Source organism: Amblyomma maculatum, chromosome 6 (assembly GCF_055883805.1).
Source record: "Amblyomma maculatum isolate TAMU_Amacu chromosome 6, ASM5588380v1, whole genome shotgun sequence".
NCBI lineage: Eukaryota > Metazoa > Arthropoda > Arachnida > Ixodida > Ixodidae > Amblyomma > Amblyomma maculatum.
Window position 1 is genome coordinate 147,930,806 of NC_139349.1, and position 11,829 is coordinate 147,942,634.

At 47.5% G+C, this 11,829-nt stretch overlaps 1 pseudogene; it reads left to right on the forward strand.

Moving 5' to 3' along the window:
* Positions 1-119: 119 nt before the first annotated feature.
* On the forward strand, positions 120-8,590 carry LOC146186986 (uncharacterized; annotated as a pseudogene).
* The last annotated feature ends 3,239 nt before the right edge of the window (positions 8,591-11,829 follow it).

Sequence of the window (11,829 nt, forward strand, 5' to 3'; positions counted from 1 at the left end):
GCTCGATTCCTTACGCGGGCCGGTTGCCAGCGTGCTGCCGCATGGCAGTGGCGACTCCACAAAATAAACATGACACGACAAAGAACCAGGCGCGCAAACGCCTGGCTAGTAGTGTACAGAAAACATACGTCTAACGAGGCGCCACATGACTCGCGCCACTGAACAGTGAAATACTACACGGTAGATTGTTTCCATCGCGCCGCAGTTCGGGCAACGCTTTTAAGGCATGACGCAGGCTCCGTGCAGGAGTAACTGCGGCGCCGACGAGGGCGCCCCTCGCGGCGGAATGCGATGAGCTGGCGGGAGACGCCCGCGCGAAGCTCCTCCGAGCGTCTGTGTTTGTGTGCGTCGGTTGTGGATTGCGTCAGGAACATGCCGCGTTCTAACGTGAATTGCTGCGTTGTGAATTGCCACAGCACTTACACGAACTCGCCTGGAACAAGTTTCTTTAGGTTTCCAAGCAAGCCGTACGAAGCGAAGCGACGGGAACGCTGGATTGCTCTTGTCCGACGACAAAAGCGAGTCGCACCAGCATCCTACGAAATGTGCGCCGCTCATGTGTTGTTGCATTCATTTATTTTCGGTTCAGGACGGTATGATGGCTCTCTTTACATTACTGTACGATTACTGTACGAAATACAATGCATTACTTTGATAGCCATAAGCGAAGTTGGAATGAGACTGCCTGTTATTCCCCTTAAACTCGTAACAGGGCTGTAAACATTACCCGTTGAATTTAGAGAGCTTATAATATGCAATTTTTTGTACATCTTAGCCTTTGCTCTGTTACACGTAGCCTTAAGTGGCCTGATGTGTTAGGTTCGCGCTATTTTTATGTTGTTATTGCGGCTCCATCGTCGCTCAGGCGTTAGGCGCTGGACTTCTGTCCCGACAACACGGGTTCCGCTCCGCCTGCAGCAGCAGCGTTTCGATGGAGTCTGGCACAAATAGTTCTACCTCCACAGGTGTCTGTTTGTCGAGGTGTATGTTGATCGAGAAGGGTAGGTGTTTTTAAAAACTAAACGTGTGTTCTGTGCGATGTTAGTGCAGGTTAAAGTATCTTAGGTGGTTTAAGTTAGTCCGCAGACCTCCACTACGAGGTGCTTCATAACACGTGTCGATTCGAGGCGCCCGACCCCGCAATTTACGATTTATATCTTGTGGTTGTTGCCCACACAAGTTATTTTGTCCACAGCAAAGACGGCGCGGGCTGTCGACCTACTCCCTACACAAGGATCTGCAGTAAACACTTTGTGGGCGGGGTAAAGGCAAATGAATAGGGGCATCCAGCCTACTACCCCTCCATATTTCCTGCTACGTACAGGGCAGCACCTGGGCCACTCTCTGAAGACCGGTATGTCAGGTAAGAAGTGATCCACATTAATATTATAACAGAGCTCTTTGCCACAGTTACTGAATATAATGTGTTATATTTTATGTGTCATTCAACTATATTTTGACTAGATGAACATTTAGATCGCTGTTTAGCTTGTAAATGTACTCCAATCCCACTAGGAAAAGAAGGCAAGAGCAAAGGATGCTGTGGTGCAAGCAGGCTGCTGAGGTGCATGGACAAGCAGCTGAAGCGGTAATGAAATTCATTTCAGTCCCCTTTTGTCCATTGCCCACGTTTTTTGAACAGCAAAACTAAAATAAAAGTTAATTTATTCATTCATTTGCATTTCATAGGCTGCTAATGTACAAGAGCAAAATGTGGACGCCATAATTCTGGAGGCTCAAAATGATGGCAGCGGCAGCAGTCCTGTGGCTTCTGACAGCAGTCAAGGCGCTCAGTCTGATTCTCCCCATAGATTTGTTCACGTAAGAAAGCATACCCTATGTCAGAGCTGAGGTTTGAGGCCCGGGTCCTGTTATTGATTAGTAATTGTTTTTTAACTTATTGCCTCCAGGTGTCAAAAATGACAGAAGATGGGCACTCGTCCTTCAGCAGTGAATTCACCTTCACTTCTGAGTTGGCCGATGGACATGCGTCATGTTATATTAGTCACAAGAGGGTGTGCACTACAGGCGTGGGAAGTTGTAGCACTACATTTATTGACAAAAGCTGTGGGCCTTTATATAAACAACCCATTTTTGCTGGCTACAGCTCACTTACCGAATATGAAGAGAAGTTTCGTGCTTTAACAGCTGTCAGTTTTAATGTTTTTGCACTTCTTTTAAGTGTTTTGCCACCCATGAGGAGGGCTGTGAGAGAGTTGTGCATTGAGAACAAACTTCTGTTATTTCTGATGAAGTTACGGCACGGCGTTCCATTTTCTGTCCTTGGAGCTCTTTTTGATGTGCACAGAACTACAGCAGCACGAATCTTCAAGGGAATGCTCTTGAATTTGAATGTGGCCACAAAAAGTTGGGTCTACTGGCCGTCACGAAATGTTATTCAGTCAACTATGCCACCTGCATTCAAGGAGCACTACCCAAGTTGTAATTATTGACTGCACAGAGCTTGAAACTGAAATCACAAATGGAGTGGAAAAACAGAACCTATGGTATTCACATTACAAGAGCAGGCATACAATCAAATACCTAATTGGTATTGCACCCAACGGCCTGGTCACTTTTGTCTCAAAAGGATTTGGAGGCCGGACTACAGATTCAGTGGCAACTGTTGAGTCCGGATTTCTGTCATTGCTAGAGCCAGGGGACATGGTCTTAGCAGACAAGGGTTTTCCTGGCATAAAGACAGGTGTCGGTACCCAGAAAGCGACATTGGTAATGCCACCGTTTGCTAGTAGTCGGCAGTTCACTGAATCTGAAGTAAATGCAACATACGAAACTGCCTCAGTGAGAATACATGTTGAAAGGGTCATTCAACGACTGAAAATATTTGATATCACACAAGATTCCGTGTGAACTCACAGCTTATGCACATGCAATCCTGCATATGATAGCTGTAATAACCAATTTGAAAAGTCCTATCTTTGCAAAAGAGTGAATGGGTTGGGGGGCTAGGCCTGCAAACGACGGTATATGAAGTTTATTTATTGCACAGCCACATATATGTATATTTTGGCGCAAGCATCACAGTCAACACATGCATAATTTAAATTGTGTGCAAATATCACAGTTTTGGCAGGGCAGATCACAGGAGGTTGATCACGTTATTGATATGTCCATGCTTGAATACACAGGAACGGCATGCTTCCAGCCCTTCCACGTGTGTGCGCTTTTGTTTTGCACAGTCCACATTTTCATTCTTTAGGCTTGCCTCACAGGGCTGCACATTCATGCAACGCCTTTAAAAAGTGCTGAAAATAAAAGCGCCTTAGCTTTGGCACTACAGACAGCAAGAAGTCAGTGTCTTTCTTGACAGGTATGATTACCATGTCTGCGCTCGAGTAGACATAAAAGTGGCACATTTGGAGTCCCAGCACATGCATGCACATCTGAACTTGAGTGAAGTACTGGTGACTACGGCGTAAGGAGATGACTTCATCGCCACACAAGTAATTTAGCAAATGCTTATTCTTCAGTGTGGTGTTTCTACGGCTGTAGGGGCACTTTATTTCAAGCAGGATGGTTTCTCCATCTTTGTCTCTGAAAAAAAAAGGACACGCTGGTGTGGTCTGAACAAAATAAATTTGCGGAACTTCTTACCTGAATATTCCGTCTGGTGAACATGCCAGCCAAGGCTCCTCGGGGCACTCAACTAACCCGAATTCTGCGACCGTCACGTCGTACTGTTTTTCAAATGCTACACGAGCTTTTGGCTCCATCGCCAGTCCATACTGTACAGAGGGACCACTGAAGGGTACCTCCATTACCATGCGCTTTGCACGGTCATAAAGGCCCTCCTCAGGGCAGGTCAGGATCCTGTGTGTCTACAAAAATTTTTTATCACTGATAGTAAATGTTCACTCAATGTATCGAGAAAAAATATTTTTCTGTGCATTCAAAATAAGCAAGGTGTCATACCTTTGTGGCAGTAATTCTGGGAAACCTTTCGTTTCCCCAGAGAGCTTGTTTACCAATGTCCGCGTACATAAAGGGACTACATCCTCTGGTTCAATTGCCACATACTTATGGTAAACTTGCAGCAGTGGGTCAGGCAACCTACACCGGGAATGTCAAGAAGAACTGATCAGAAATTCTGCATGTTCATGCAATTCATATCACAACATTTCGCTCCGCCTAAATGGAGGACTACCCTAGAATTAAAGCCATTGGTCAATCGTGCAGGTAAGAAAATTACTGACCTCTCGATGAAGTCCACCCTCTTCAGAATGAGCCTGCCCTCATGCAGTTCAGAAGAAAAGCGGTGAAATGTTTCGTAAATTCTTTCCCAATCAAATAGGTTTAATGAGGGTGACCTAGTAGAGACGGCTTGTGAGGGCTCAGGAGGTAAGCTTTGGGTTTCTGCACGTAGGGCATCCACTAGTGGGCAATTTATGCCGTCAAAGAATTCAAGGACGTGAGTGACAGGAAAACTCTTGGCACGTACTGAAAAGTGAAAACGTGATCATTAATAAATGCGCTTCAATCTGGCAATCTTGTGATAAACATTTTCAGTCAGATGAGTGTTGTGATGGAACCCTACCTGGCTGTTTCAAGGTGCCCCCAACTAGTGAATGCTTGGGGTAATATTTCCGGGAAGCAGGCACGCCCCATGCTCGTGGTCGGCTTGTTTTCCTGTCGCATGTGGTGGTATGCACAAACAGCGCGACAGCAGCAGCGTGCTTGCATTTCCCAGCCACTCCTGCCTGACAATCGCATCTCGCCGCCAGCACCATTCTGTTTCTATCAACCTAAAAAATTTAGCTTTCAGCTCTCAAACAATGCATTTAATAATTGGGCTACTTACGTCAATCTTGACAGATCTCGCAGGTGCGTTGATTCTCGTTTGTGGCACGCACTTGGCCGTGATTTCGGAACCTCCATCATGCAGCAGCTCTTTCACGTATATGATCGGCTTCTAAAAGGAGTCGTCCTTTACGAAGGTTCCCGCCGCGTAAAAAACAGCTTAGGTCGTTAAGCTCGCCGAAACCGGTCGCCAGTAACGTGGGCACACCGCTCGACATGGTTCACGGTGGCTCGCAAATCTACCGCGCTCGCATTCGCGCGCGCGTCTCCCATCACAGTTTATCTCGTCGCCGCTCGGTGGCGCTACCAGTCCGCCGACGGTACCGCCGTCTGGGTAACTGCACGGAGCCTTGTAGAACGGCCCAGCGCCGCCGCCACTCAGTATCGGAACTGGGGCGGCAGGCGCCTGGCTGCCCAAGGGCTGCATATATTATTTCAGGCGCGCCGCTGATCGTTCGGGCTGAGTCGCAAGCTGGCAACCATCTCACTAACTAACGTCGGTGGAACCGCATCTATGTCCACCTCGGGTAGGTCAGCGTTTAGGGTCTGCCTGAAACCCGCTGCGACGTCATAGAAGGGGCGTGCCCTTTCGGCCTGCGAGCCACTATATCGATCCGCGGTGAAAGCTCGACTAGCTGTGCTCATCCAGTAGAGTAAGAGCGACCGCCCCGGGTTCCAATCACTATCTAGCAGTGTCGTAACTAATTTAGCCATGAGGACTCAAGCCACCGTGTTGATGCAAGGTAGCCCGAGCCCCCCTCTGCTAGTTGGTAGGTGCAGGAAGTGGCGCGTGGCGAGAGCCGTCCCACCATCTCACACGCGAGGCGGCCAACCGTGCGGCGCGGCAAGACGACCACTCGCGCCACAAAATGTGAATGCGCACACACGAGACTTTACTAACGGCACCCTGGATTTGAGCAACAGCTCGAAGCGCGCGGCGTCAGCGAGCATTCCAGTCGTGCTTTGTTCAAATAGTACTCGAACTACGCGCACTGCGTTCACAAAAGGGTCATAAGCTGGTAATGAATCATTAAATGATCCAAATCGAAGCGCGTGACTTTTACTTGTGTTGAACTGTGCTCCGGACATGGCCGCGCACTCGGGAATCACTCTCAAGAAAATGCGGAACCTATCAGCATCCCGCAAGAAAAGGGAAATGTCATTTGCATACGCAGAGATGGCCACTCGCCTGTCCCACAAGCGGAAAACCGCGAATGCGCCTGTCAGCTGAAACTCTACGTAGGAGCGGACTGAGTGCAAGAATGAAGAGGGCTGGCGATAAGCAACACCCCTGCTGTACTCTCCGTGAAACAGGAAAACTGCCTGAAATGCAACCATTTAGAAGGAGCTCACTAGCAAGATCCGCATAGAGTGAACGGACAAGGCGGTTAAATTTTTCGAACTTGGCAAATGAGCGCAGCAAAGCAAACAAGTAGCTGGGCTCAGTGCTATCGAAGGCTTTGGCCCGATCTAGGGTAAGGAAGCCTCCCGCTAGGTCTCTAGCGCAAGCATAAGAAAATACATCTCTCATTAGTGTTAGTGCAGCAAACACGGACCGTCCAGGAACCGAGCAGGACTGGTACGCACTTAAGTTTTGCAAGTAGACCCGTAGCCTCCCAACAACAATTGTGGACACCAGCTTGTAGACAGTGTTGAGGAGGCTTATTGGTCGCCATGATGGTGGACTCGCTGCGGTCATACCCTCATTTGGGAGCAAAACAATGCATCCCGAGCTAAATAAGGGTGGTTCAGTCCCGCTTTCCAGAAAGGTATTGACTACCTGGAGCAAGCGAGGGCCGACGTTGTCGTAAAAGGTTTTGTAGAAACCCGTCAGCAGGCTATCCGAGCCTGGAGAACTGGAACTGTTCATGGCTCTTAATGCACTCCCTACCTCCTCCAAAGTTTCTGGCGAGCACAGTGCTCTATTCGAGTAAGCAGGAAGCTGAGGAAGGGGCCCACAGAAAGATCCGACAGCTTCCTCGTTATATTCTCATTGATAAATGCCTTGGGATGTAAAAAGGTGTGCGAAATGCGTGCTTAAAGGGCTTCTGACCTCGGCAGGATCGGAAGACGTGGAGCCGTCCTCACAAGGGAGAGATTCTACGCGAGCGCGACGGTCGCTGCGTTGGCTTAGAGCTCTTACTTATCCGAGCTCGGCGCTACATTCGAGCGACAGACTGTACGCTCGTGCGGTAAGTGACACACGCGAGCTATTCTCCAAGCTTCAGTGGTACCGAACGAGGGAAAGGGAAAGTAAGCTGTCCTCCGTAGCGCACTATGCGCATCCGCCGGAGAATTTCATTTAGAGCTGTAGTGATGCGAACGCGCCGTGTTACCCCGCGCGCGCTAGGACCTCTCGAAACTATTTTTAATGCATCTCCCACTATGGGTGTCACCGAAGTCATATCCACAATTGCAGAATTGAGATCTGCGTGAATTTCCCTCAGACACTCTTGATCGTATAGTACAGATGCGGCCATCCGCCACATCAGGGGTCTGTTGGAGGGGCCAGGCGCTAGTTGCATCGTTACAAGGACCGGAAAATGGTCGCTCATATTTCGAGAACCAGCTGGACATGGCAGCACATCACACCCTAGAAGGAAGGGTATCAGAGTGGAAGTGATATACACCGGGTCGAGACGGATCGCGATTTGGCTCCTGACACGTGTTGCAATGAATTGGTCACAATATAAATTGACCCAGGCGTCTTGCAGCTGCAACAACTGAACAAGCTTGCCTAATTCTTTGGCATTGAAATTTGACGCGCCTTGTCCAGGCCCCCTGACGTCGCCGGGGAAATATAGCATGCAATTAAAATCGCCCAAGAGCACATAAGGTACATCGTCTAGGAGACAGAGAAACAACTGTTAATGCCAAGATAGTAATCATTAAAGCATGCCGACATCGACACAAAGGCCGACATCGCCTAGGAAATGTGACCTGATGGACCGGAAGAAATCGTTCGTTAAAGTGCGAGTTATCTGCGCATAGCCGTAGACAAAACGGGTCCTCCGGCTAACAAGGAAGATGTCCACTGCAATGAAACGGCCATCAATTCCCACTGTAGAATGAGGACTCGCTCTAAACGAGCGGTTAAACAAAATCACACACACCGCAACACTGAGGATCTGTCAATGAAAAGAAGCCGTCAACAAAAAAGCGAGACCTAAAAGAAATTATGTCTGCACGGGCGCGAAAATTAGTCCTGCAAAAATAACACGCCAATGTGATGAAAACGTGGAAGCTGTAGTATTTTCCGTTGTTTATCGGGACTACGGAAGCCTTTTATGTTAAAGCAAAAAAAAAAAAAAACGAAGCTCAGCCGTCATGAAAATAAATAAAAAAGCTAATCAAGCCGCACCATATCAAACAAACGCACAAAAAAAGATAGTGGCGAACTCACGACACAGTTCTGTGGAAGTCCGTGGATGTGTCGGATCCATGCCGCGGTGGAGGAGTTTGGGAGGGTATCCATGGTCCGTGCAGGTTTACTGGCTGCTGGTAGCACGTCAATTGAGCGAGGGCATCTTGCGGCAAATTCCACGCTTTGAAATGGCCCGATTAAGGCTTGGAAGGCACGACGTCGCAGAAACTCTGAGCCGAAACGCCCCACCCAGATACGCCGCGCCACAAGTGCGACACCCGGGCGCGTATTGCCATACCATATCCCGTAGGCGCACTGGAACAGACCACGCTTTAAGCGAGTTATACGGCGAATTGTTGCTGAAAGATCTCTGTGAACGCAACCTAAAGGTAACATACACTCACTGTAAAGGGCGATTGTTGCTGAAAGATGTCTCTGAACGCAACCTAAAGGTAACATACACTCACTGAGGCAGGAAATGATTGTGGGAAAGGTAATTGCTAAGTGTAACTGTTGTCATACCGATTGTTACTTAAAAGTGTCTGTAAACGCAACCTAAAGGTAACATACACTCACTGAAGGCAGGATATAATTACAGTGAAGACAATTGAAAAACAAATATTCAGAAAAAAATAGAACACAGGAGTCGAACGCATGCTTAAGTGGCATCAGTGAAGAGATGCGTGGTGTTAACCCATTGAGCCACCAAAACTTTTTTTTTCTTTATTTCCTGACCGAGGACGTACAGAAAAAAGACACATGTGGCATCAATAACATGACAAAATAAAAGATCAAGCATTGACTTAAAGCTTCAGCCTTCCTTAGCTGAAGTTGTCGGATTAAAAATCCCTCATATGTGACAACCCTTCAAAACTAACTAACCATTCTGGCTCTAGTTTTAAAGCTTTCTGTTCGTCCACATATGCCCGTATGCTCTCTCTAAAGAGCTGTCTCTCTGAACGTGCATCGACGTCACCGTGCTCTACAGCCATTCTGCTTTTCCATATGCTGTGGAGAGCCAGTAGCATCAAAAGATCCAACGGTGTATCATTGTTCGCTTCTACTGGCAAGAATCGGATACCATGTGGGCTTATGGGTAGTTCTTTTTTTAAGCGTCCTCTAGAGCACGTCCCATAAAAATACGGCATCCCAGCATTCGAGAAACACGTGTTCAATCGTCTCCTCTTTCCTGCATATTATGCAGTGGACAGCCCAGGATACAAAAAGCCCTTTCTGTTCCTTCCATTTCTTTACCTCCAATGTTCCAGTGTGCAGCTTAAAAAAGAACGTTTTCACCCCTGCCGGCACCATCATCCTCTTCACTCCTTTAAGAACATTTTTGCCCCCTGTGGACCAGTACACAGCTCTGTACAACGGTTCTGGAAGCACCACATCGCACAAGTCTTTATACGGTTTTCCGGTTTACACTCCACGAATAGTCTAAAGTAAACCTCACCATCAAGAACCTGTACGCCAAGACCACTTCCCTTAGATACCCGTGGACACCTCCTGACATGCGGTCAGAAGAAACGACAATTCCCGGGAGAGCTTGACCCAGGCGTAACTGACAGACCGTACGAAGAAATTGATTTTTCACTTTCCTCAAAAACATGAAACGATTGACTAACTGGCCCCAGAAACAGATGTGCCAAACCAAGCCCGCCGTGCTTCACCCGGCGGAAGAGATTTGTCCGACTTGTCCGTTCCCACGAAGACCCCCACACAAAGACGGCAAAGATACGATGCATCTTTTGGACATTAGCTCTTGAACAATATAACACTTGAAGCACATACCAAACTTTTGTCACTAAAAACAAATTAGAAATCGTGGGCTTAGCAAACACCGACCACTGCCATCCATTCCATTTGTCCACTCTATCTTTCAATTTACCGACTTGGTTTTTCCAGTATGGGTCACTGTCCCGATACGATTCAAGAGGGGCACCAAGGTAGCTGACAGGGTTAGTAACAAATTTTATGTTAGCAAAAATGCCTGGGGTCGCTGGCCAGTCACCGTGCCAGAAGCCCAGGCACCTGCCCCAGTTAACAGCACTGCCGCTTACAGCGCAAAAATCTTTTACAGTTTTCACAACTTCTACGATGCTTTCGTAGTTACACAAAACATCGCGACATCATCGGCATAAGCCAAAAGCTTCACTTCTGCTTGATGCAGCTTGAAGCCCCGCATTTTCTCATGCTTGATAATGCTTAAACATAAAGGTTCAAGATAGATACAAAAGAGAAGAGGTGAAAGGGGGCAACCTTGACGAACTGAGCGTTGGACAGCAATACTGTCACCGACAGATTTGTTCACAATTAGCCTAGTTGTACAAGCACTGTAAGCCATAGCCACTCCTTCTCTGATGACGCATCCGACCTTGACATAGTCTAATATACACAAAAGCAAGTCGTGGGGCACTCTATCAAAAGCCTTTTCAAGATCTATTTGGAGCATTGCTACTCCAAGTCCACCAGCATCGCAACATTCAATAATGGCCCTCGCGATGTGAATGTTCGTAAAAATGGACCTGTCTTTAATACCGCATGTTTGGTGGTCTCCGACAATATCTTTAATAACTGTTTGCAGTCTTTTAGCTGGTATTTTCATAAAAATTTTATAGTCGAGATTGGTTAAGCTAATCGGCCGGTAAGAGGTAACACTGCGTAATTGACCTCGGTCCTTCGTTTTGGGAATTAGCACAGTATGAGAAGATGCAAAGGACGGCGGCAGCACATTAAGCTCATATGCTTCATTATACACTTTTTCCAGTACCGGCGAGAGAAAATCCTGGAAAGCTTTATAAAATGCGGCGCTAAGTCCATCAGGCCCAGGCGATTTGCCGGGGTTCAAATTCCCAATAGCACATTTCGCTTCTTCCTCCGTGATGGGGGTCTCTAGCACACGTGTCGTCTTTTCGTCGAGTTGTGGCATTAAAGGTAAATAAACTCTCTTGAAACTCTCGATATCAACTGCACGCCGTGCGAACTGCTGACGATAATGCTCGAAGAAAGCTTGCTGGATTTCTTTCTTTTCGTTGGTAATGGTCCCTTGGTATTCAATTTCATCTGTCTGATTCCTTCGAGCGTGCCACTTTTCTGTGCCTAACGCCCTTTTTGTCGGACCTTCTCCCCTTATCAGTCGTTCGCCTCTAGCTCTGACAAGGGCACCGCGATATCGGTCAGCGTCGAGTAGTTCAAGCTTGCCCTTAAGGGCTCGTATGTCGTCTATGAACAAACCGGGGTTATTGCTTTCCACATCGATTAGACGCTGTAGATTCACGTGAAGGGACCTTTCTTCGGCCCTTTCTTGTCTGGCTATAACGCTCGATATTTCCAATGCTGTCATTTTGACATTCTGTTTAAAAACCTCCCATTTAGCCTCTAACTTTGTTACGCCTTTGTCATTCATATTTGCTATATGCCTTGCAACGTCGGCTTGGAAACTGTCATCAGATAATAATTTTGAGTTTAACTTCCACATTTGCCAGTCAAATCCTTCACTTTTAGTTTTGTTCCCAGCGATAGTGACGGTGACCAAGCAGTGATCGCTGAACGATACTGGCTTAACGTGGTATTCGTGGCATACAGGCACCAGATCAAGAGATATGTACAGGGTCATCCACTATGAACACGGCTCCGCGTGGCCG